The 23,538-nt window shown below is 43.1% G+C and overlaps 1 protein-coding gene across 4 annotated transcripts in view; it reads left to right on the top strand.

The window, feature by feature from the left end:
• Nucleotides 1–4,296: 4,296 nt before the first annotated feature.
• The window catches only part of THADA (THADA armadillo repeat containing), a 1,551,972-nt gene continuing 1,532,730 nt past the window's right edge, over nt 4,297–23,538 (top strand). For 2 of the 4 annotated variants that reach the window (XM_069233989.1, XM_069233988.1), the window contains exon 1: nt 4,297–4,879. The gene's annotated coding sequence lies outside the window, so the exon portion shown is untranslated. The remainder of the gene's footprint in view (nt 4,880–23,538) is intronic. The other 2 variants (XM_069233992.1, XM_069233990.1) reach the window with 1 other exon arrangement.

Here is a 23,538-nt window from a genome sequence, read left to right as displayed (position 1 = left end):
CGTGGCCGCTCACCCAGGAGGGTGGGCAGCTCCTTCGCCCCAGGCACCTCAGCCCCTGCCCCAGTCAGCCCTGCTGCCCTCAGTGAGGAGGCCATTGACCTCCTCAGGTCCCTCACTGTTGGGCGGTCTACCATTTTGAATGCCATCCAGGGTGTGGAGAGGCAGTTGCAACAGACCAATGCATACCTGGAGGGCATTCATTCTGGTCAGGCAGCCCAACAGCGAGCTTTTCAGACTCTGGCCTCAGCACTGATGGCAGCCATTGTCCCTGTCTCTAGCCTCCCCGCTCCAACTTCCTCCACCCAGACCCAAACCCCTGTACCTCAGCCTATCCCAAGCACACCATCAGACCAGCATGCACACATGTCAACACACAAGGGAAGCTCAGGCAAACATAAGCACCACACATCCCACAGGCACTCACGCAAGCATCATACCCATGCAGACATACCAACATCCACTGCCTCCACTGTGTCCCCCTCCTCCTCGTCTCCCTCCTCCCTCCCAGTCTCGTCTCCACTCACACCTGCATGCACTACATCTTCAGCCACTACCTCCATCACCAGCACACCCACCACGACACCCCTCTCACGTGCAGTCACCAACCCCCACTACCATTCACACATCCCCTGTGTCCTCTCCCAGTGTGTCTGTGAGCCCACCTCCCAAGGTACACAAACGCAGACACACAGCCACCCAACAGCCATGCACCTCACGACAGCCTCCAGTCCATGCACCTTCACCCAAAGTCAGCAAACGTACACCACTTACAACCACTACCTCTTCCTCCACTCCCAAACCCCCTCCATCTACCCGTCCCAGTGTGTCCAAAAACCTTTTCCTGTCCAACCTTGACCTCCTCCCCTCACCTCCCCCACCCCTTCAGTCTCCTAGGGCCCACCTTTGCAGGTCCCAACCCAGCACCTCAGCCACAACATCTGCGGGAACAGTGGTGCCAGTAGTAACCGGCTTCTGGAGTGCGCCAAACAGCAGGGCAGCCAGTGTGCCAGACCACGGACAGTCCCCCACCTCAAAAGCACAAAAAGTTGGCCAGTGCCCGGCGGGAGAGTGGCAAAACATCTACCACCAAAGCCTCTCCCAGGGGTACAGTTGGGAGTGGGAAGACAGCTGCGCCACCATCCAAGGTGGGGAAGGGGCACAGAAAAACAGGCAAGTTGGCGAAAACCTGCACGGCGGACAAGACCGCCACCAGCACTGCTGCCAAGCACACCACCGCCACCAGCACCGTTGCCAAGGACACCGCCGCCACCAGCACCGCTGCCAAGGACAACGCCGCCACCAGCACCGCTGAACAGGACACCGCCGCCACCAGCACCACTGAACAGGACACCGTTGCCACCAGCACTGCTGAACAGGACACTGCCGCCACCAGCACCACTGAACAGGACACCGCCGCCACAAGCACCGCAGGCCAATGAGCGCCAAACCTTCCGAGGCTTCTGAGGCCGCCACGAGCAGGATGAATCACTCTGGGCACAAAGCCCCCTCCAGAACCAGTGGAGAAAGGCATCCACTACCTCTGTCCTTGGCAGGATGAATCACTCTGGGCATAAAGCCCCCTCCAGAACCAGTTCAGTATCCCATCCACTACCTGTGTCCTTGGCAGGATGAAGCACTCTGGGCACAAAGTCCCCTCCAGAACCAGTGGAGTATCCCATCCACTACCTCAGTCCTTGGCAGGATGAAGCACTCTGGGCACAAAGCCCCCTCCAGAACCAGTGGAGTATCCCATCCACTACCTCTGTCCTTGGCAGGATGAAGCACCCTGGGCACAAAGCCCCCTCCAGAACCAGTGGAGCATCCCATCCACTACCTCTGTCCTTGGCAGGATGAAGCACTCTGGGCACAAAGCCCCCTCCAGAACCAGTGGAGATTTACATCCACTACCTCAGTCCTTGGCAGGATGAAGCACTCTGGGCACAAAGCCCCCTCCAGACCCAGTGGAGTATCCCATCCACTACCTCTGACCTTGGCAGGATGAAGCACTCTGGGCACAAAGCCCCCTCCAGAACCAGTGGAGTATCCCATAAACTACCTCTGTCCTTGGCAGGATGAAGCACTCTGGGGCGCAAAGCCCCCTCCAGAACCAGTGGAGATTTACATCCACTACCTCAGTCCTTGGCAGGATGAAGCACTCTGGGCAAAAAGCCCCCTCCAGAACCAATGGAGTATCCCATCCACTACCTCTGTCCTTGGCAGGATGAAGCACTCTGGGCACAAAGTCCCCTCCAGAACCAGTGGAGTATCCCATCCACTACCTCTGTCCTTGGCAGGATGAAGCGCTCTGGGCACAAAGCCCCCTCCAGAACCAGTGGAGTAAGGCATCCACTTGAGAGACTGTGGCTTTGCACTCCCCAGGATAAAGCAGTGGGCAACCCACCCACTGTAAAGACTTGTGAGACTGTGGCTTTGCACTCCCAGGATGCAGCAATGGGCAACCCACTCACTGTAAAGACTTGTGAGACTGTGGCTTTACACTCCCCAGGATAAAGCCGTGGGCAACCCACCCACTGGAAAGCCTTGTGAAACTGGGGCTTTGTACACCCCAGAATACAGCAGTAGGCATGGAGCCCCCTTGTGGTCTGGCGTCGTGCACTCATCCGGCTGAGGTGCCTGTTGTATTTCTATCTGATGCCCCAGCAGTGTTCTCTCCGTTTTGATATTGAGTGTGGGCCTCGCCCATGCATTTTGGGCCCAGTGGTCCATGGACTATGATGGTGGAATACCTTGGACTTGTATTCTTGGTGTATATATTTGTTTATAGTGTGAATATTTATATATATATATATTTTGGATTACTGTATTTGAATAGATTGCAAACGTTCGACTCATTTCCTTTTGTCCTTGCATTCTTCCAGGGGGGGTTTGGGGGTTGTAAATGTAATGTATCTACATGTACTTGTGTGTGTGTTGTAGTGGGTGAGGGTGGGAGTGTTGCGTGTTGCATGTGTGTGTCACTCTTTTTTCCCTCCCCCCTCCCCTGTGTCCTAGGTGCAGTACTCACTGTGGTCTTTGCTACAGTCTTTGTTGTTCCTCGTAGAGGAGCAGGAAGATAAAGGCTGGGAGTATCTGGAGCTCGGGTTCCATGGCGTCCTGGTTCCTCGTGGGGTGTGTAGAGGTGAGCGTTTTCCTTTCCAAGTCCTGTTTCCGCCTTGTTTTTGTTCACGGTGAATCCGCCCCGGAAAAGGTGGCGGATTGGACTGTTGTAATACAGTGGGCGGTACATTGTGTTCCACCTGTCTGTTGGCGGTTACCGCTGCGGTGTTTGTTTGTACCGCCATGGCGGTTGGAGTGTTAAAGTGGCTGTCTATGTTGACGGTTTCCGCCACAGTCGTGATTCCATTTTTTTTACCGCCGGCCTGTTGGCGGTTTTACTGCCACTTTAACACCGACCGCCAGGGTTGTAATTACCACTATTGTGTTCATGTATGGATGTTATTGTATTTTGAACTATAAAAAGAAGCCCATTCTTGAGGGAGTTGGGCTCACTCTCCCTTGACTTCAAGAAGCGATTCCACATCAGTCTGACCTATGATTTATAACTTTGATTTATTTACTTAGAGCTGAACTGCATTTTCTTCAACCTATTCATTTCGTACATGTTATTCTGAGCATCATGGCATTGATTAATTGAAAGGCTTCTTACCATTTATTTTATTTTCTGTAATGCCTTTAAATCTTTCAATGAGCCCTGTGGTTTGATTTTAATTCTTGTCAGTATTCATTGTTACGCAGAATGTGCTTTACATTAATTGATGTAATCTTATTGAATAATTAATTTAATTTGAGGCAACAACATTCTTAGGGGATTGACATCTCTCCTGAATCATTGGTGGGGCCCTAATTTGATAAACTGAAAATGTGTAATGTCACCTAACCACCACCAGCCCTGCCACACTTTCTATGTCCATGTGTGATGTGCAGCTCCAGTCCAGGTTTTTTCTTTGAATTCTGGGACTTGTAGTTTTGTTTATTCCGTTAAAAAACAGGACTACAAGTCCCAGGATAGAGAGGAAAATACCTGGGCTGAGGCAGCACATCATGGATGGACCTGGGTAACATGGCAGCTATGCACCACTTCTCTATTCCTGGACTTAGCCTTTACATTTCAGTGCATTCTGGGAGTTGTAGGCGTGGTTCATTTTAATTGAGTGGCTTGGCCCAACACACCTGATAACAATGCTATATAATAGATAAGTCCAGGAACGGAAAAGTGGTGTGGCCGTGATAAGGAGGTCTGTTCACCCTGTCTTAGAGCCAAGAACCTTGGTTCGGCTTTCCGTGTAATTTGTTAGTTCACTAACCTCAGAACTGACAGTGGTGGCAGACACAAATAGAGATGTTTTCTTGTTGATGTGGCAAATTAAATATATTGACGCGAGTCACATTCATTTCTAAAGTGTACAGAAACTTAGTGATATAACGCACTAGTCCATACATGGGCTCGGTGTGCTGTTATTACGGTCTGTTTATTTCTAGTGGGGCACGGCTGGGAGGACGCCCGAGTCGTCGCTGAGGCCAATAGTGGTGGGAGGAGGGGATACACAAACCTCGGTAGGCTACCCGATGTTAAACAACACCAATAAGGAGCAAAGGATTACAAGCAAAAGAACTGTAATCGTGAGTTGGAATTACTTCAAAGGTTGCACGCGAGGAGGCGCTCGCGGCAATGAAAGCGGTATATCGATACTTTCCTCCATCTCTCTTTCGTGCCTGGGAAATGCGCTGCTGATGCCAGTGACGTGCCGCCTGACTCTAACATGGGAGCTGCCGTGACACTTCCCAACTCATGAATTGACTTGCATGGGTAACGCTCACGCGCGATGTAGTGGCTTGTTTCTTCCTGATCACGCTGCAGGTAAGGGGTTGCCGGCTTTGCACATGTTTTTGATTTGCCCTGCCTTCCACGTGCGTTAATGTAGGGCCTACAAGGTTAGCATTGTCAGCAGCAGTGTTGGAGGTCCACGTTGACATGCTCTGCAAGCTATTGCGCTGGAGTATGTACGGGAGCTGTGGGTATCATTCGTTACTCGCCCAGGGTCCAGTGCTCCCGTATAATAACAGCATTTGTTGAGGATAACCCAGGGACTACGCGCCACTGTGGAAAAGCCTTCTTCCAAACTTCTCGTAGACTGGATGCTTCACATGCTTGATAAAACACGCCTGCTCCTGAGTTTGCGCGTGTTCACTGCAGTTGGGCAAGTCAGGAAAACAGTAGGACAGGGATAGCAAAAGATACTTCTTGTACATGCTATATCGACAAGTTAAATACGACAGACGCTTTTCGATCAACATGGGATATTTTTTTAATGAATATATTAATATATTGGCATCTTTAAAATCATGATCGTACTTGTCAACTTTCAGGACCAAAGGGAAGGCAGTTTACGTAGTGAAAACGCCTTACCAGCGCATATTCCCAAAGTTGGAAACTAAAGAAAATGTGATCATTCAAAAGCATGATAGATGAATAACATTAGCCAGAACTGGAAATGGCAAGCTCACTACATAAGGGGGCTTAAAGAGGGCTACATTCGTGATTTCTTCGTACCCAGTTAGCCCCAGATCTCATTGGCTACTTTCCTTCTACTACAAAGACACTTCGGGGTTCTTTAAGTAGTTTGTTTTACAGAGAAAGAAATGCGAAGAGAGCAGTGGCGTAACAGGGTTGCTAGGAGCCCTAACACAAGCATGGAGAATGGCTCCATCCATCTCGTTGGGTAGTAAAAGACACAGTGTTGCAAAGTAGAGGGATCAGGCTGAGCCGGGGAACCTGTTGAATTTGTCCTGATGTCATTTTCCTAAACCGGTTTATAATTCAGCAGCTCCTGCACGTTGTTTGCATTCCGTTCAGAGCAGCGGCCTGCAAGCAGCGAGAGGGCTTTCTTATTTTAACATGGTTGGTACAAAGCAAAGGCCTCATTCAATGTGCCATAGGTCCTCCCTTTGCTCAAGTATCATCCTGGTTGGGGACCATCTGGAGCCTCACTCTTACATGCCTGGGCAATGGAAGAAAACCAAGGGGGCACAGCTTGTTATCACTTCAGAAGTACTTTAGAGAAACTACTTAGGCAGGTTTTTAGCTTTATTCAACTCCCTATGTAACAGACCTGCTTGCACTGTACGAATGCAAGATTTATCTGATTGAACAATTGCCCAAATAATGATTTAAATGGCAACTATTATTTTTTTTTCCCATTTATTTCCTTACTTTATAGCTCTACTTACCCCAGTGTCGGGAGGCAGAGTTATTTACATCACACACAGAGGCACAATAAATCATATATGTGTGTACAATGATGTAGAGTAAATGTAATGTAATACAATGAGTGTTACAAGATGTAGGAATCGCATATCACTTATTCGTAAACATATGTTAAGAGTGAATGGTCGAGAGAAACCCAAAGTCACGATATAACACAGAACACACCAACAGTGGATGTCTGTACTAAAAAGACATTTACTTCCAAAAGGAGCCCTTGTTTGCATTTTAGACTAACAACAGATTGAGAAAAGAATAAGGATCTAAACCCATTACTCATAGTTTGTATGCAGCTCCTTGATGCAGGTAAATAGATCACTGTGCTGTATTGGAATCCAGGTTTTCTCTTCCAAAGGTTTATTTTCAGTAAGTAAGACTGTACCAACCCTGGCAGCTCCAGCAGCAACTGTCACTGCTCACAATCTTTTCACTCCCTGCATTCCGTCCTGTTGCCTAGACACCGTTACATGTCAAACATTCCACCAAAACATTCCACCACATAACCCAACATATCTCCCTCCTTTAACAAAATAAACTTAATAAAAATAAGATACAATAACTATTTACACTAAATATGATTTCCCAACAGATCGACTGAAACAAAATACGCTGCATGGACATAAATGTAAAAACTTCAGCAATAATATATGTGTTGCCTACACTGCCTATGCAATGTAGTCCCTCAAATAATCTGGTCTCTCGACCATTCTTTTTTTCTTTTCCTCCAACACCGTTTTCCTCCCCTCTTCTCCATGCTCGCCATGCTCGCATACAACATTCTTCCACTTTCTCATTTCCAACTCATTACATTTCACCACACTACCCACATTCCATTTTCTTCCATCATCCACAACCACACTATATTTACTCACTTTCGTTATGCGCTTGGGTACGGACCACCTGGACAAGCCTTTTTTCGACTTCTCCCAATTGTTTGTTCTTACCCAATCACCAACTGCCAGATTTCGTTCCACGACACGACCCATTTCTCCACCATCATACCTCCCTTGCCCTTCAGCAACACGAATCCTCAATCTCCTCTCTTTCTACCAGCCTTGCCCATTCACCCTGGCACGGCCTTGGTACACGGTTTCCTCCCTTTCAATAACTTAAACGGAGTTTCCATGGTAAGAGAATGCAGAGTGGTGCGGTAGTTCCATAACATATCCTTGATTTCCTTCTTCCTACTCAACCTTATTTGCACACCCAACTGAATGTTCTCTCCCAACACCCTGTTAAATCTTTCCACTAGTCCATTTTCCCTGGGATATGCAACAGCAGTTTTGATATGCTTAACCCCACAGTTCTCCAAATAGTTCTTAAATTCATTAGACGTAAATTGCGGACCATTATCAGTCACCAGCCCCTCCGGATAACCTTCTCGCCTCCACACCTCTTCACAAAATTCAATGACCACGGCAGACTTGATCTCACGCACTAAACTGACCTCTGGCCATTTAGAATAGTAATCCATCATCACGATGGCATAGGTTTTACCACATCCATCCAATTCAAGTGGACCGCACACATCCATGCCCACCTTCTGCCATGGCTCACGAGGAAATGGTATAGGGACCACAGGAGTGCTCTTTCCAACGTGTGTTTTATCGCTGCACGCACAACACACGCAATTTCTAACAAATCTCAACATCACGATCCATGCCTGGCCACCAAAAATCCTCTCTAGCTTTCCTCTTCATTCCTGACATTCCACCATGACCCTCATGCAAAATCCCCAATACATTCTTTCTCAAATTGCGTGGTACTATTACTCTGTCACCTCTTCTCAAAACACCATTATGTTCCGATAATTCTGGCCACACATTCTTGAAATCTGACAACACAGTTGACACATCTTCTCTTAACTCCCGCCAATGTTTGTTCAAATTATCCTTTAACAATTTCAATTGCACATCCTCTTCCATCTCCCTCTTCCATACAATCTCTTCTAGTGCTTTTGTTTCCATAGCTTGTATGTCCGCCACCAACCATTCTTCATCTTCCTCACCCACAAATCCTTCAATTGGTAATCTAGATAGACAGTCAGCATTCACATTTGCTATCCTCGGCACATTTTCAATTACAAAATCATACTCTTGCAATCTGTAGAGCCATTTAGCTATTCGAGGAGACGCGCGATTTGCACCCTTTGTTGTAAAGATGTCCACCAAGGGTTTATGGTCAGTTCGTAATACAAACCTTCTACCCCAAACATAATTCCTGAAATGTTGAACCCCCCCCCACCAACATGCAAGAGCTTCTTTTTCAATTGCAGAATATGTGCTTTCTGCACCTTTAAGCGTTCTTGATGCAAACGCAATCACATGCTCTTTCCCTTTACTCACTTGCATCAATACTGCACTCAAGCCATACATACTCGGATCTGTGGAAATAATTGTACGATTTTTCGTTACAAATGGTTTCAATTCTACAGCCTCGATGATGTTGCACTTTAATGTATCAAATGCTTGTTGGCATTTCTCAGACCACTCAAACTTTTGGTTTTTCTTCATTAACGCTCTTAAAGGTTGGGCAATATCAGCAAAATTCTCTACAAATTTTGCATAATATGCAGCCAAGCCCAAAAATGATCTCAACTGATCTTTATCCACAGGGTTGGGTGCCTTTTCAAAAGCTTCCATTAGTCCAACTCTCGACTTAATCCCATCACCAGACACTGTATGACCCAGGTATTCTACTGTACTGCACTCAAACTTGCACTTATTCATCTCAACCGTAAGGCCCGCTTCCTCCAGGATCAAACATACCCTTCTTAACACATAGTTATGTTCCTCCACATTCTCTGCCCACACTAAAACATAATCTTGAAAGAATTTCACATTCTTAACCGCTCCCAATAAACTCTGCATCACCCTCTGGAACACTGCCGAAGCAGATACCAACCCAAATGGCATTCGCACAAATCTAAATGCCCCTTCAGGTGTAATAAAAGAGGTGAGATGCCTTGACTCAGGATGCAGTACAATTTGATGATATGCATTGGATAAATCCAATGTGGAAAACACCTTACCACCTTGAATGCTGGTCAACAACTCATTTATGTTGGGGATAGGATGTCTATCAACCCATATCTCCTTGTTTAAATCCCTCAGATCCACACATATTCTAATCTTACCGTTGGGTTTCCGAGCCAACACCACCGGACTCAACCATTCTGACGATTCCACCTCCTCTATCACTCCCAACTGCAGCAGTCTTGCCAATTCAACTTTCAGTGCATCTCTTAACACCAGTGGTACCCCTCTCACTTTATGTACTTTGGGTACAGCACCTTCCTTTAAGATGATCCTAGGATGAGGGACGTCCGAGGAGGAGGAACGGGCATTCTGATGTTGGAGACGGTTGAGAAAGGATGCGCAGATCATCGTAAGGAAATAAACTTCAAAAGCACAAGTTTACCCATGTTTTCATCATTACATTTTGGCAACGAGGGAAAGAAAAACTCTTTAAAAAAGGAATGGACTTTTAAAGGAATAACAGGACGTTCTCCGGGCGCACACTACGGAGGAAGTGAAGGAGAAGTATTTCACGCCACTCCTACGGATGGAAAAACATGAATTGAATGGGTGCATGATATGGAAGCACAGCAGTGAAGGTGGGCTTTCAGTTTTTTTTTTTTTTTTTCCTCCCTTCTTCGCTGCCTTTGCCTGCCCGCTTGAACTGCCATTGTGGGTTCGGTCGTGCGGCCCAGTTTGAACAACGCGCAGCGCGACATCCTTTTGTGGATTCTAGTACGTGTTGTGATCTACGTGCGGTAGCGATCCATCACATCGCACCGCATTGGATTTATTTGGATGTCTGCCAAATTGATGATCACATTAGAAATATCCCCTACCTGTTTGTGCAGCCCTGCACTGGAGCACAGCTGCTTCCTGCCGTTCCTGCCATCCTTGCTGTTCTCTGCATGTTGTTCTGGGCGGAGCTGGGACTTTGACCCCTAGGCGCAAAGAGAGGACTTTTAGACAATTCCTTCTATCAGTGTCACTAAAGAAGGACTAAAAAGGAAAAATAAGGAAGAAGAATATAATTGTGACAAATATGGATTAACTTTATTGACAAGAAAAGTCGGTTACATAATTTTTTTTTAATTATTTTTTTTCTCTTTCTATATATAGATATATATTAAAAAAAGGGAGAAAAGATGCAGTTTGAACCTCCCGCAAAGTTTTTACAGAACAAGGGAGAGCCACCAATACATTGGACTAGGTGGATGGAAGAGTTTTTAACTTAAATGAAAGCTATTGATGATGACGATATGTCACAAGAAAGGAAGAAAAATATTTTATTACATTGTTTAGGCTCTGAGGGGCAGATGGTTTTCAGAACTTTACCTCCAGTACTGATACAAGATCGAACGGATGGAGAAGTGGATGTTTTCAAGGAAGCGCTAATGAGATTGGACAAGAGATTCAAACCTACTGCAAGTCTAGCATTAAATAGATTCAAGTTTTATACCAGGGCACAGCATTCAGATGAGACATTTGACGAGTTCCTTACAGCACTACGAGGATTATCTACACATTGCAATTTTGGTGATATGACTGATGAGATGATACGGGATCAAATTATAGTGCATGTGAAAAGTAGGAAGATCCAAGAACATCTGTGGGTTATGGGAGATCCTAAATTGCAAGATGTAATTTCTACTGCGAAAGCTCTAGAGCAATCTGAGAAGTGGATGAGATCTGTATAGGATGTCGATAAAGTTAAAAATATAGAATCTGAGGTGGTGGGTGCAATGATGGGTGGTAATTCGAGTGGTAATCCTGGTGTCAAGAATACTGGTGTTGGTAGGAAATGGGTGAAACAAGATAGGGTGAAGAAACTATCCTGTTTCCGTTGTGGTAGTGTGAACCATCTTGCATCGTCGCCCCAGTGTCCGGCAGTTGGGAAAGAATGCATGAAATGTGGAAGGTTGGGACATTTTGCTCGGGTATGTAAAGATTTCAAGAAAAGTAACTATGTTGCCAAAGGAAAGATGGCGTGTGTCAGTAGTGGAAAATATAGCAATGATTGGCTGAAGTGTGATAGTGAGCAAAAGGGCATGGTGTTGTCACTCAAGCATGGGGATGAAATAGTGTGCGAACGGATAAAACAACCAAGATGTGAGGGACAAATCGCTGGGAGGAAGCTGGAGTTAATGGCAGATTCGGGGTCACCTTGGACAATTGTTACACAGGATTATTTTAAGTACGTTTTTGAAGGAATTTGGGATATGACCGATTTGAAGGAACCAGATATTATTGCTGAAAGTTTTGAGGGGAGAACTATTGATGTGACTGGTTTCATCGAAACTGTAATCATTTTTAAAGAGAGACGTGCCAACATTAAATTGTATGTTGCAGGTAAGGGTGTTAATGTCCTAGGATGGAGGGACCAAGGAAAATTGGGAGTAATTTTGAATCCCCGGTGTAGTGAACCTGTATTAGTGGTGGAGTCACGGGAGGCAACAGAGTGGATTACTTCTAAGTTTCCACAGGTTTTCACTAGTAAATTGGGCAAATTGACCAACTATAGCCACAGAATTAAAGTCAAGGCTAATGCCAAACCTGTAATGCAGAAACTTAGGAATGTTCCCATCAGTGTCAGAGAAGAGTTAAAGCAGATCTTATTAGAAATGGTGAATGAGGGTGTGATAGAAGAGATTAAATCTTCTGAGTGGGTTTCTCCGATCATTTTAGCACGAAAATAGGACAAATCTTTGAGACTGTGTGTGGATCTGAGAGCTGTAAATGCTAACATTGTTGTGAATTGCCATCCTTTACCCAAGATTAATGAGATTATTAGTATGTTGGAGGGGGCAAACATTTTTTCCACACTGGATTTGGGATCAGCGTATCACCAAATTGAATTAACGGAAGACACTAGACATCTCACAGCGTTTATCACCCTGCAAGGTTTATACCAATTTAAGAGGATGCCGTTTGGATTGGCGTCAGCAGCATCAGTCTTCCAGCGAGCGATGTTTCATCTGTTTAAAGACATGGACAAATATGTGAAGTGTTTTCAAGATGATGTTTTAGTCTTCTCAAAAGATGAGGTTCAACACAAACAGCATGCAGAAAATGTTTGTAAAGTCCTGAGTGTGAGTGGTTTGACTTTAAGGGAGAAGAAGTGCAAGTTCTTCTCGAAATCTGTTGAGTACCTAGATCATACAATTTCGGGAGAAGGGGTGGTACCAAAACGATCCCTAGTAGAAGCAATAGTAAATGCTCCTGCTCCTGACAATCGTGAGAAATTATTATCATTCACCGGCTTGTGTGAGTATTATAGCAAGTTTATTGAGAATTTTGCTACAAAAATGGAGCCTTTGAGGGAGCTTACACGTAAAGGAGTCCAGTATGTGTGGACAGAAGAACAGAGTAATGCATTTGAGAGGATTAAAAAAGAAATAGTGCAGGCGCCTACTTTGAGGCCTTTCTGTGTGGGGGCACAATGCATATTAACCGTTGATGCAAGCATGTATGGGATTGGTGGTGTTTTGTCTCAGATATGTAGGAAGGACAAATGGAATGTTACGTTTGCCTCTCGCACATTGACGGATGCAGAAAGAAGGTATGCAGTAATTGAGAAGGAATTGCTAGCATGCATTTGGGCTGTGGAGCATTTTCGGGACTATATTTGGGGGTCCAATTTTATTCTGCAAACAGATCATAAGCCTTTGGTAGGTATTTTATCTCCAGGTGGAGGTTGGAATGCCACTGCCCTATTGCCAGACTTGTTTCCAAGTTGCAAGAGTATTGTTTTAAAATCGAGTATGTGCTGGGTAAAAGTAATGCTGTAGCGGATTGTTTGTCGCATCTTCCACAGGATGAAGGAAAAGGTGTTGTGAGTATTTTGGAAAGTGAGGTAGTATCTGCTGTGTCCGGATACATGTCTGCCGAGTTTGGTAGTATACAAGAGGATGAGTGGATGAGGTGTGATGAGGAGGATTTGGTTCTCCAAGAGGTTAAGAGATATGTGAGGGACGGTTGACCAGGAAGGAGTAGTATAGCTGCTGAGATAGAACCATATGGTAAAGTTAGGGATGAATTGGATATAGAAAATGAGTTGTTGTTTAAGAATGGGAAGTGCATTCCACCCAAGGGTATGCAAGAGGTGATTTTGAAATTGGCACATGGTGGTCATCCAGGAATGTCCTCTATGAAAAGATTGATACGCACTTGTTTTTGGTGGCCAGGGTTAGACAAAATGGCAGACCGGGTAGGTAGGGAGTGTTTTGTGTGTGTGTGTGAATGCAGAGAAAATTCTGAAAACAGTACCTGCTCCTCTTGCACCTGTTCCCTGGCCGAATTGTCCATGGCAGAAGTTGGGCTTTGATGTTTCTGGCCCATTTTTCCCCCCCTTCCAACAGATACACGTTATGCTTTGGTGTTAATTGACTACTTTTCCAAATGGCCAGAGGTGAAGTTGGTTGCCCAGGCGACATCTGCAGCTATCATTGAGTTTTTCAATGAGGTATTTGCTAGGGAAGGATACCTGGAGGTGTTGATTTCGGATAATGGCGTCCAGCTGACTTCTGGTGAAATGCAAAGTTTTTTTAAATATAGTAATATCAAACATGTTACTACTCCCCTGTATGATCCTCAAAGTAATGGTCAAGTAGAGAGATTCAATTGAGTTCTTAAGGATAGTATTTTCTTGGCAAGAGGATTTGGGGGAATGTTGAAAGAGAAATTAAGGGAGAAGTTGTGGTATTATCGCATTACCCCGCAAAGTACCACGGAAGTGAGTCCGTTCAAATTACTGAAAGGAAGACATCCTGTGTCTAAATTGTGTCCGTGGTGGTTTAAGAAGAAACTGAGAAAGGACTGGGAGAATGTCCCAGTGGAGGAAGTCAGAGAAAGGGTGAGGTGGAAACAAGAGAAATTTAAGAAGAGATATGATGACAAGTGGAAAGTGAAAGAACCTAGTTTTTCAGTTGGTGATTGGGTGAAGGTGCGTGAGCCAGTTTTTGTGAGGAAAGGTGTGTCTAAGTTTGGCAGGGCGTTGAAAGTGATAAAAGTGTTAAAAAAATAGTGTTGTTACACAGGATGGTAAAGTGTGGAATGTGAGCAGATTGGCAAAGTGTGCAGGGAATAGTAAATATCAAGACGAAAATTGTGGAACTGATCCGTTAGTTATGTTTGGAAATGATATGCAATCTTGTGAATGTATAAAGGAAGGGGCAAGTTGTGAACAACAGGAAGTCATGGAAAATGGGTCTTGTGAAGGAGAGGCTAATATGGAATTGGATGATAGTGATGTTAATGTTACTATGGATGATAATTCTGTTGCGTCACGGGTAAAGTCCTATGTCAGGACGAGACGTCAACTTGCCAAGTTCAAAGACTTTGTTTAAAAAAAATAAAATAAAAAGTTTTTTACATTAGGCTTTGATTTACAATATATTTTCTGTATTTTGTTGTTATATGTATTTTAGTGTTTGATGTTTCATTTTTTGTTTTTGTTTTAAGGAGGGAAAGTGTGTTATATGATGTAAGTACTGTGGAAGGTTGAGGGGTGGAATGTAGAATGTGGGGATGAGGGACGTCAGAGGAGGAGGAATGGGCATTCTGATGTTGGAGACGGTTGAGAAAGGATGCGCAGATCATCGTAAGGAAATAAACTTCAAAAGCACAAGTTTACCCGTGTTTTCATCATTACACATGCTCTGCAAGCTATTACGCTGGAGTATGTACGGGAGCTGTGGGTATCATTCGTTACTCGCCCAGGGTCCAGTGCTCCAGATTAATAACAGCATTTGTTGAGGGTAACCCAGGGACTACGCGCCACTGTGGAAAAGCCTTCTTCCAAACTTCTCGTAGACTGGATGCTTCACATGCTTGATAAAACACGCCTGCTCCTGAGTTTGCGCGTGTTCACTGCAGTTGGGCAAGTCAGGAAAACAGTAGGACAGGGATAGCAAAAGATACTTCTTGTACATGCTATATCGACAAGTTAAATACGACAGACGCTTTTCGATCAACATGGGATATTTTTTTAATGAATATATTAATATATTGACATCTTTAAAATCATGATCGTACTTGTCAACTTTCAGGACCAAAGGGAAGGCAGTTTACGTAATGAAAACGCCTTACCAGTGCATATTCCCTAAGTTGGAGACTAAAGAAAATGTGATCATTCAAAAGCATGATAGATGAATAACATTAGCCAGAACTGGAAATGGCAAGCTCACTACATAAGGGGGCTTAAAGAGGGCTACATTGGTGATTTCTTCGTACCCAGTTAGACCCAGATCTCATTGGCTACTTTCCTTCTACTACAAAGACACTTCGGGGTTCTTTAAGTAGTTTGTTTTACAGAGAAAGAAATGCGAAGAGAGCAGTGGCGTAACAGGGTTGCTAGGAGCCCTAACACAAGCAAGGAGAATGGCTCCATCCATCTCGTTGGGTAGTAAAAGACACAGGGCCTGATTCTAACTTTGGAGGACGGTGTTAAACCGTCCCAAAAGTGGCGGATATACCACCTACCGTATTACGAGTTCCATAGGATATAATGGACTCGTAATACGGTAGGTGGTATATCCGCCACTTTTGGGACGGTTTAACACCGTCCTCCAAAGTTAGAATCAGGCCCACAGTGTTGCAAAGTAGAGGGATCAGGCTGAGCCAGAGAACCTGTTGAATTTGTCCTGATGTCATTTTCCTAAATCGGTTTATAATTCAGCAGCTCCCGCACGTTGTTTGCATTCCGTTCAGAGCAGCGGCCTGCAAGCAGCGAGAGGGCTTTCTTATTTTAACATGGTTGGTACAAAGCAAAGGCCTCATTCAATGTGCCATCAGTCCTCCCTTTGCTCAAGTATCATCCTGGTTGGGAACCATCTGGAGCCTCACTCTTACATGCCTGGGCAATGGAAGAAAACCAAGGGGGCACAGCTTGTTATCACTTCAGAAGTACTTTAGAGAAACTACTTAGGCAGGTCTTTAGCTTTATTCAACTCCCTATGTAACAGACCTGCTTGCACTGTACGAATGCAAGATTTATCTGATTGAACAATTGCCCAAATAATGATTTAAATGGCAACTATTATTTTTTTTCCATTTATTTCGTTACTTTATAGCTCTACTCACCCCAGTGTCGGGAGGCAGAGTTATTTACATCACACACAGAGGCACAATAAATCATATATGTGTGTACAATGATGTAGAGTAAATGTAATGTAATACAATGAGTGTTACAAGATGTAGGAATCGCATATCACTTATTCGTAGACACATGTTAAGAGTGAATGGTCGAGAGAAACCCAAAGTCACGATATAACACCGAACACACCAACATTGGATGTCTGTACTAAAAAGACATTTACTTCCAAAAAGAGCCCTTGTTTGCATTTTAGACTAACAACAGACTGAGAAAAGAATAAGGATCTAAACCCATTACTCATAGTTTGTATGCAGCTCCTTGATGCAGGTAAATAGATCACTGTGCTGTATTGGACGGATTGCAACTTATGAACTGGAAGTCACAAATTGATCTCAGAGTCAAAAGCAGTAGCCCACTTACCTATCTAAAAAAAATACAAATCTGTGATCTGCATGTAACAGGACGTGCTTTGCAGCTACTTTATGAGTTAAAACTGTGACTGGACAAAACACAGAGCTCTTGTAGAACTGTGTTAATCACTAGAGTTATTTTACCACTTTTATAATCCCCTCAGAATTGCCGCCCACAAAATGATTTCTACAGTAGGTGTCTTAATCCCGTACGATATTTTAAAGTGCAGCCTCTTTGTGACCAATTAAGTAATCTAGAACAGATTTACTGTCACCTATGTCCTTGTTGCCAATTTCTTTGCAGCAGATTGTTTTTTAAAAATGTATACCCTGTCAGATTTTGATTTTCAAGCTCTGCACCTCGTGACTCAACCCCCTTTGCTCTACCATACCTTGACTATCAATGTATGGGTTCCCGGAGTGAATCTTTTCTAATTACAGCACTGAAAAGACAATTATAACTGTGCCTGCTGCACAAATGATAGCTAGCACCTTGGAAGAGGATGAGAAGCAATAAGTCTAATGGTTGTGTTGCATATTTCGGCATCAAGAAACATGGTTAAAATTCCCAGTGTCTGTTGTCTGAGTTGTGTGGTCCTGGACAAATCGCTCCCTTTTGTGTTTCAGATAACTGTCAGTCTCGTGTTTCAGCTAACGTATCTACCTCCCGTTGGTCTCCTCAGTTGCTTTGAGGCCTAAGGATTCTTTTTGAGAAAAAAAAACTGGCTTTAGGTTATGTTGATTGTTTTATTAATCCTAGAAAGTGCACAAGGTAAAAGTCTCCCTTTGATCCTGGGTCTTTCGCATTTCCATCATAATACCAAATGTTTCATTTGCTAGGTCTAGGGCCTCTCCCCAGACTACCACTGCTCTACTGTGTTTTTTAAAAAAACAATATCAACCACTGATGTGCCTTAGGCTGCGTGAGAACCGCTTTCAGAGCAGTGACCTTTTCTTAAACCTGTTGCAGCTCAGATGTGCATTGTAAACCTGCAGTGCAGTACACAGGGGCCTGTTCTTGTCAGGTGAGCACTGCCTATTCTGTTTACCTTTTCAGTGTATGGCAGAAGACTCTTAGTGACTTTTGCCCACATACTGCTCTAAATTTTGAGGAAGACTGATGTTCTCGAGTCATTGAACTGTGATGAGAAAGATTACTCCCCTGCCCCAGATTAGACCTGTTTCAGTGCGGGTAAGAGCTTTGCAGGTGAGCAGTGATTGAACCCAAAGGCGGGTCACAGCCACAAATTGCTTGTGGCTTGACCAGTATGCATGAACCTTTCACCGCCTCTAATGCCTTGACAGCTGAACCATGCATGTAGCAAACGATGCCCATTTGTAATGTGCACCTTACATATGGGTATTATTTCATGCAGAATCATGTTATTGTATATTAAAGCATTAGTAAATAAGGTTTATGTATAGCACGTATTATTAACCAAATTCCTTCAAAGTGGTCTCCGAATTGATGCTCGAAATGAGGCACAGGGAGTTAAAGGAATTTGTGTAAAACCGCACAATTTGGTCTAGTGGGGAGGCGTTGTTTTGAGCTTAGGTTTCCTTGTTGTACATTGTCCTAGTCAGCTTTTTCATGCTTTTCTTCTGTATTTCTTTACCAACAAAGGACAGTGCTTTGTGTTAAGTTATTTCTTCACGTGAATTGGTACACTGGCTTCAGTAAATAAGAGTATCTCAGTTAATTCAGTCTGAGTCGATATATCTATAAAATGCCTTTCTTGAACAACATTGAAGATAACGGAAGCAGGAGCCTGTTTTTATGTTAATGTTATTGCCTTCTCCTTACTTAACAAACAATAAAGCAGGAGATAATCAGGACCTTAATTACATTAATTGGAAACATAGAGCCAACAGTGACTTCCTGCTGGTCGTAAGTGAGATAGGTGCAATCTGTAGCACTGCTTGGGAGCAGACACGCAAACAGCAGAAAAACACCTTTTTTATTAGACTTTGTGCGCTCAACTGTGATGCTCCTAGTGGTATTTGTCTTTTAAAATTACAGTAATGATGGGAAAAGGTATTTCCTGCCGTGTTTGGTTCAGCTCTGTTTTGGCTCACCAGTCCATTTGTGACAAGGGCCAGTGGTATAGCCAGTGCTTAATTTGAGCAGGTGGTTGCTGGTGCTTGGCACTTAATTATTAATACCAACACATGACAGGTGCCACATGATGGCGCTGTGTGTCTGCTTTTGAAATGACCACAACACTAGTTGTTCTGTAATTCAATATATAGTAAAAATTGACGATACCTTCTGCCCAAGCCATTATTAATGGTTTGGATGGCCTGGACCAGTATGACATGTCATACTTGTAGGAGTATGATGATTACTACTTGTGTTGGTACTGTCATTGACAGTGCTGGCAGGGGCAATGGGTGGTGCACACTTCAGTGGCCTCCTGAGAAGGGCCCTGGCACTTACTTTTTTAATATAAATTAAGCACTGCATATAGCCCAGGCCTGGCTCTTGAGCCTTTCTTGGCTTGCCCACCTGCAGTGTTTTCATTTCACTACCCATCTACTGTCCCCCATTTAGTGGGTGTTGCCCTTATTGTCCAATATTTACCCTAGTAAAAGGAAACTTACCTCCATTGACTTTAATGCCAACAACTCACTTTGCAAACTTTCATCACCTTTCTAAAAATTGTTTATCCTTCTATCACTCTAATGGAATCATAGTCAGTGCATTTGCAATTCACAACCTCGTTGCATGGCTCCACTATGATACCGGAGACCCATTCTGTATGTAGTTGTAATTTTGTTTATATAGCTCTTACTACTTCTGACAAGGCTTCAAGGCGCTTTCGGTGAGTAGCACTCTACTCCGGAACCACAAAGGATTAGAGGTGGATTAGTATAGGGAAATATGAATTAATTTGAGCGGTGGACATGCGAGTCTGTTAGTTGGATTGAATAGAAGATGGAAGAATTTAGACGCTTGTTTGGGAAATCATAGAAGTAAACCGAGGTTTGTGGTGAGCCAGGAGGGAAGAATCTAGGAAGGGTCATTTTGGAGGCTATAGTTGTAGAATGAGGTTTGGGATGAATCAGACAGTGGAGATAGAGGAGAGATTGAGAGAGGTATAGGGTGAGACAGAGTAGTACATTGGAGAGAGTGATTTTTCTTTCTTTTCTACATTATGAGTAAAGTAATACATATATATATATATATAGATATATATATATATATATAGATATAGATACATGATTAGATAGGGAATATATATGTAAGAAAGATAATATATTGAGATTTAAAGTTGTATTGTATAGACGCAGACTTTCAAGTGTCGTAGTATTTGAAGGCCGTTTATTTGTATATTGTTTATAACTCCTTTTTTTAAATTTTTTTATCTTTACCTCAGTATTTCAGTAGTGAAGTGCTTGTATATAAATAGTTATTGTGATAGATGAATAAAACAGAAACTCATAATCATCTAATGAAACAACTTATATAAAAAAAACTATGCAATGGCCTACGAACATGTTAAGCATATAATTTGATATATATATTTTTAAGCAGGCCTAAAGAGAGTCTATATATTTTAGAAACCATTGTTATGATACATACTTTTATAAAGAAATATAGATATCTCTATATGTACATATAATCAAATTATAAATGTTTACATACACAGGGATATGTAGTACATTGCAGTTAGAGTATGGTGGTTATGTTGGAAAGAGCCAACCCATGAGTAGATTTATGAAGATAAGGTGGATCTTATATTTGGGGGTACTGCATTCCATAGTTTGACAACTTGAACAAAGAAAGATGTACCACCTATTGTCTTTTTCTTGTATCGTGGGGTTTTGAGTCGAGGTACCAATATTGAGCGGAGGTTCCTCTATTGAATGTATTTAGTGATTTTAGTTCTGATGAAAAGATGTCCTGTTCCATGTATTGCTTTTTGGGTGATACAAAGCTGCTGGAAGTTGGCTCATCTGACAAACTAGTAAACAATGCAGGGTCCTCAAGGCAAGTGAGATGTGGGCTTGTGCTTTTACATGTAGGAGTAGTCTGGTAGCACAGTTCTGAATCCGTTGTAGTCTTTTCATAGTTGACAGAGATGATTTGTGTGGAGGCCATTGGGGTGGGTAATCCAATTTAGACATACAAGAGAGCTCGTAGCCTGGAACTTGTGTGGAAATCCCAGGTGGGGGAAGATGCGTTGCAGAGTTTTCATGGTGATGAAGCTTGATCCTGCTAATTTGTCGACTTGTGAGCATTTATTGTTAACTTGGAGTCCATGGTAATTCCTTGGTTTCTTACTTAGATACTTTAGGGGTGGTCCCAGATTGTCAGGCCCCGAGTGTGGGTCATAATTTTTCGATTCACCACATGTGAGTATTTCCGTTTTGGAAGCATTCAGTTTGAGATGGCTCCCTGTCATCCACTTATCAACGGCTCTGAGGCAACTGAAGATTTTTTAGTTTCCAATGTCTTTGGGGGCTTTTCAAGTTAAGGAGTATTTGTGTGTAATCTGCATAGTTGTATCATGTGAGCTGAAATTCATTGATCATTGCCGGTAATGACTTAATGTAGCTGGTGATAACTATGGGTGAGATGACTGAAGCTTGAGGGACCCCTGCTTTTGTGAAGTACAGTTTGGATGAAAAAGGGGGAGTATGGGTGACATTTGTTCTGGTTTGAAGGTAGGATGTAATGAAGTCGAGATCAGTCCCCTCCATGCCAGTTTCGTAGATTCTTTGTATTAGTGTGTCATGATCAACTGTGTCAAATGCAACTGAGAGGTCCAAGAGAAGTAGTGCAGGAACTCCATTGCGGTCTACTGTGTTTTTAATGTCATCCCAGATGACAATGAGGGCAGATTCTGTGCCTTTTCTTGGATGGAATCCAGTTTGGCAGTCTGAAAGTATGGAGTTATCTTCAATGAATTGTGACCAGGTGAATGCTGCTTTTTCTATACGTTTACCCAGGAAAGGTCCATTTGTAATTGGTCTATAGTTGTTGGAGTCATGCGGGTCTAGGTTTATTTTCTTTAAATAATGGGCGTGTGTATGCCTTTTTTAGATTCCCAAAGTTAAATAATTATTGATGATTCTTCTTACTGGTGTGGCTGCAGAGGTAGATGAAAGAATGTTCTTGAAAATGTGTGGTGGACAAGTGTCAGAAGGGCAGCTGGATAGCCTGCTTGCTTTGACCAGATCCAATCCATATAATCCCTTGGTGTGTATGTTTGAAGGAATGGAAAGGCTGAGTTGGCTTATTCTTGGAGGGGATTTTTTTCAAAGTGGTTGGTACTTGTGGATTTCCTTTTTTTTTTTTTTTTTTTTTTTTAAATAGGAGTCCAACTTGTCTGCTTAGTTTGCATAATGTTATGCCAGTGAATTCTTGAGTAATGCGGTGAGTTCCTTCTGTGCATTTAGGTTTCCAAAATTTGGTGAGAATTTTATAAAATTATTTATTTGCTCATTTAGCATTTTGAATTCTGTCTGAAAAGTACCTGTTTTAGCTTTTTCAATTGTTGATTTGTATATTCTGTTAAGTTTGCATAGGTGAAGTTTCTTGATTGCTTTTGGTTTTAAGCCAGGTTCGTTGCAGCCTTCCGATTTGTTTTAACTTTTTTAGTAATGTATTTCTCCAAGGTGCTTGTTTTCATTTGTCCTGTTTTGTTGTTCTTAGTGGTATTAGGATATCAAAAGCTTCCTATAGCCACTCATAACGTTTTTGAAAGGAACGTATTGTGTCTAGATCTGTGTTGTCTGTTAGTTGTGTTTCTAAGTTTTCACAATTGAGTTTATTCCATGGTCGATAGGCGGATGCATGTAGGGTGGGCTTTGGGTGTGTTGATTTGTGGTGTTTTATGTTGGAAAGCTACTAAATGGTGATCTGTCCATGTGACTTGAGTAATCCTTTGAAAGGTAACTAGTTCTAGATTTGCAGAAATTACATCTTGGATGTGTCCAGCAATGTGTGTGGGTTTTTGTATGATCTGATGTAGGTTCAGTGTGATTACGCCAGTGATGATAGTTTTTCCAATGTGGCATATTGGCTTTGTCAAAACAAATGTTTAGGTCCCCAAGATTGCATAGGTTGGAGTGTAGTGTTATTATGTTTGAAGCTGTGGCTAGAAACATGTCTGGGAATGTTACATTGCTAGGTGGTGGTCTGTAAAGGAGGGGGAAGTTAAGGGAGGAAGTTGGAGTAGGGTTTGTATCTGGTGATGAGGGCCTCACAACCTTGTGTGGCAATGTCAGCAGTTTTAGTGAGATTTATTGTTTGCTTGAATATAACAGCTAGACGTCCAGCTTCTCTTTTGCCCATACGATTTTGTGTGATGGCCTGGGGGAACGTCTTCATGCAACGCTGGAGCCATGTCATCTCCCAACCTTCTAATGCTGTTCCAGAAATAATATTTGTATTTTCTCAACCAGTATTCTTAGGACCTATGCATACATTGGTAACTCAACCAAGGATAGAATTATTAAGCTAATAATGGTAATTAATTGGAACATTCTGTGGATTATTATCTAAGTATATTGACATTTTAACCAATGTTGATATAAATGGACCCTAATGCTACAGAAAGCATAGGTTTCTTGAGCAAACAAATTGCAAAGTACATCAGATCTCATTCAAGAATTATTCTGTCTTGCCATCTTGTTAACACTGTCCTTTTTACCTCTTAGTTTAAAAACGTGTGTGTGACTTGTATACATTGTTGCACCTCAAATAAACAAACGTATATGTTCACACTT

This window comes from Pleurodeles waltl, chromosome 5, assembly GCF_031143425.1.
Source record: "Pleurodeles waltl isolate 20211129_DDA chromosome 5, aPleWal1.hap1.20221129, whole genome shotgun sequence".
In the NCBI taxonomy this organism is placed as follows: domain Eukaryota; kingdom Metazoa; phylum Chordata; class Amphibia; order Caudata; family Salamandridae; genus Pleurodeles; species Pleurodeles waltl.
This window is presented reverse-complemented; position numbering and strand designations above follow the sequence as displayed.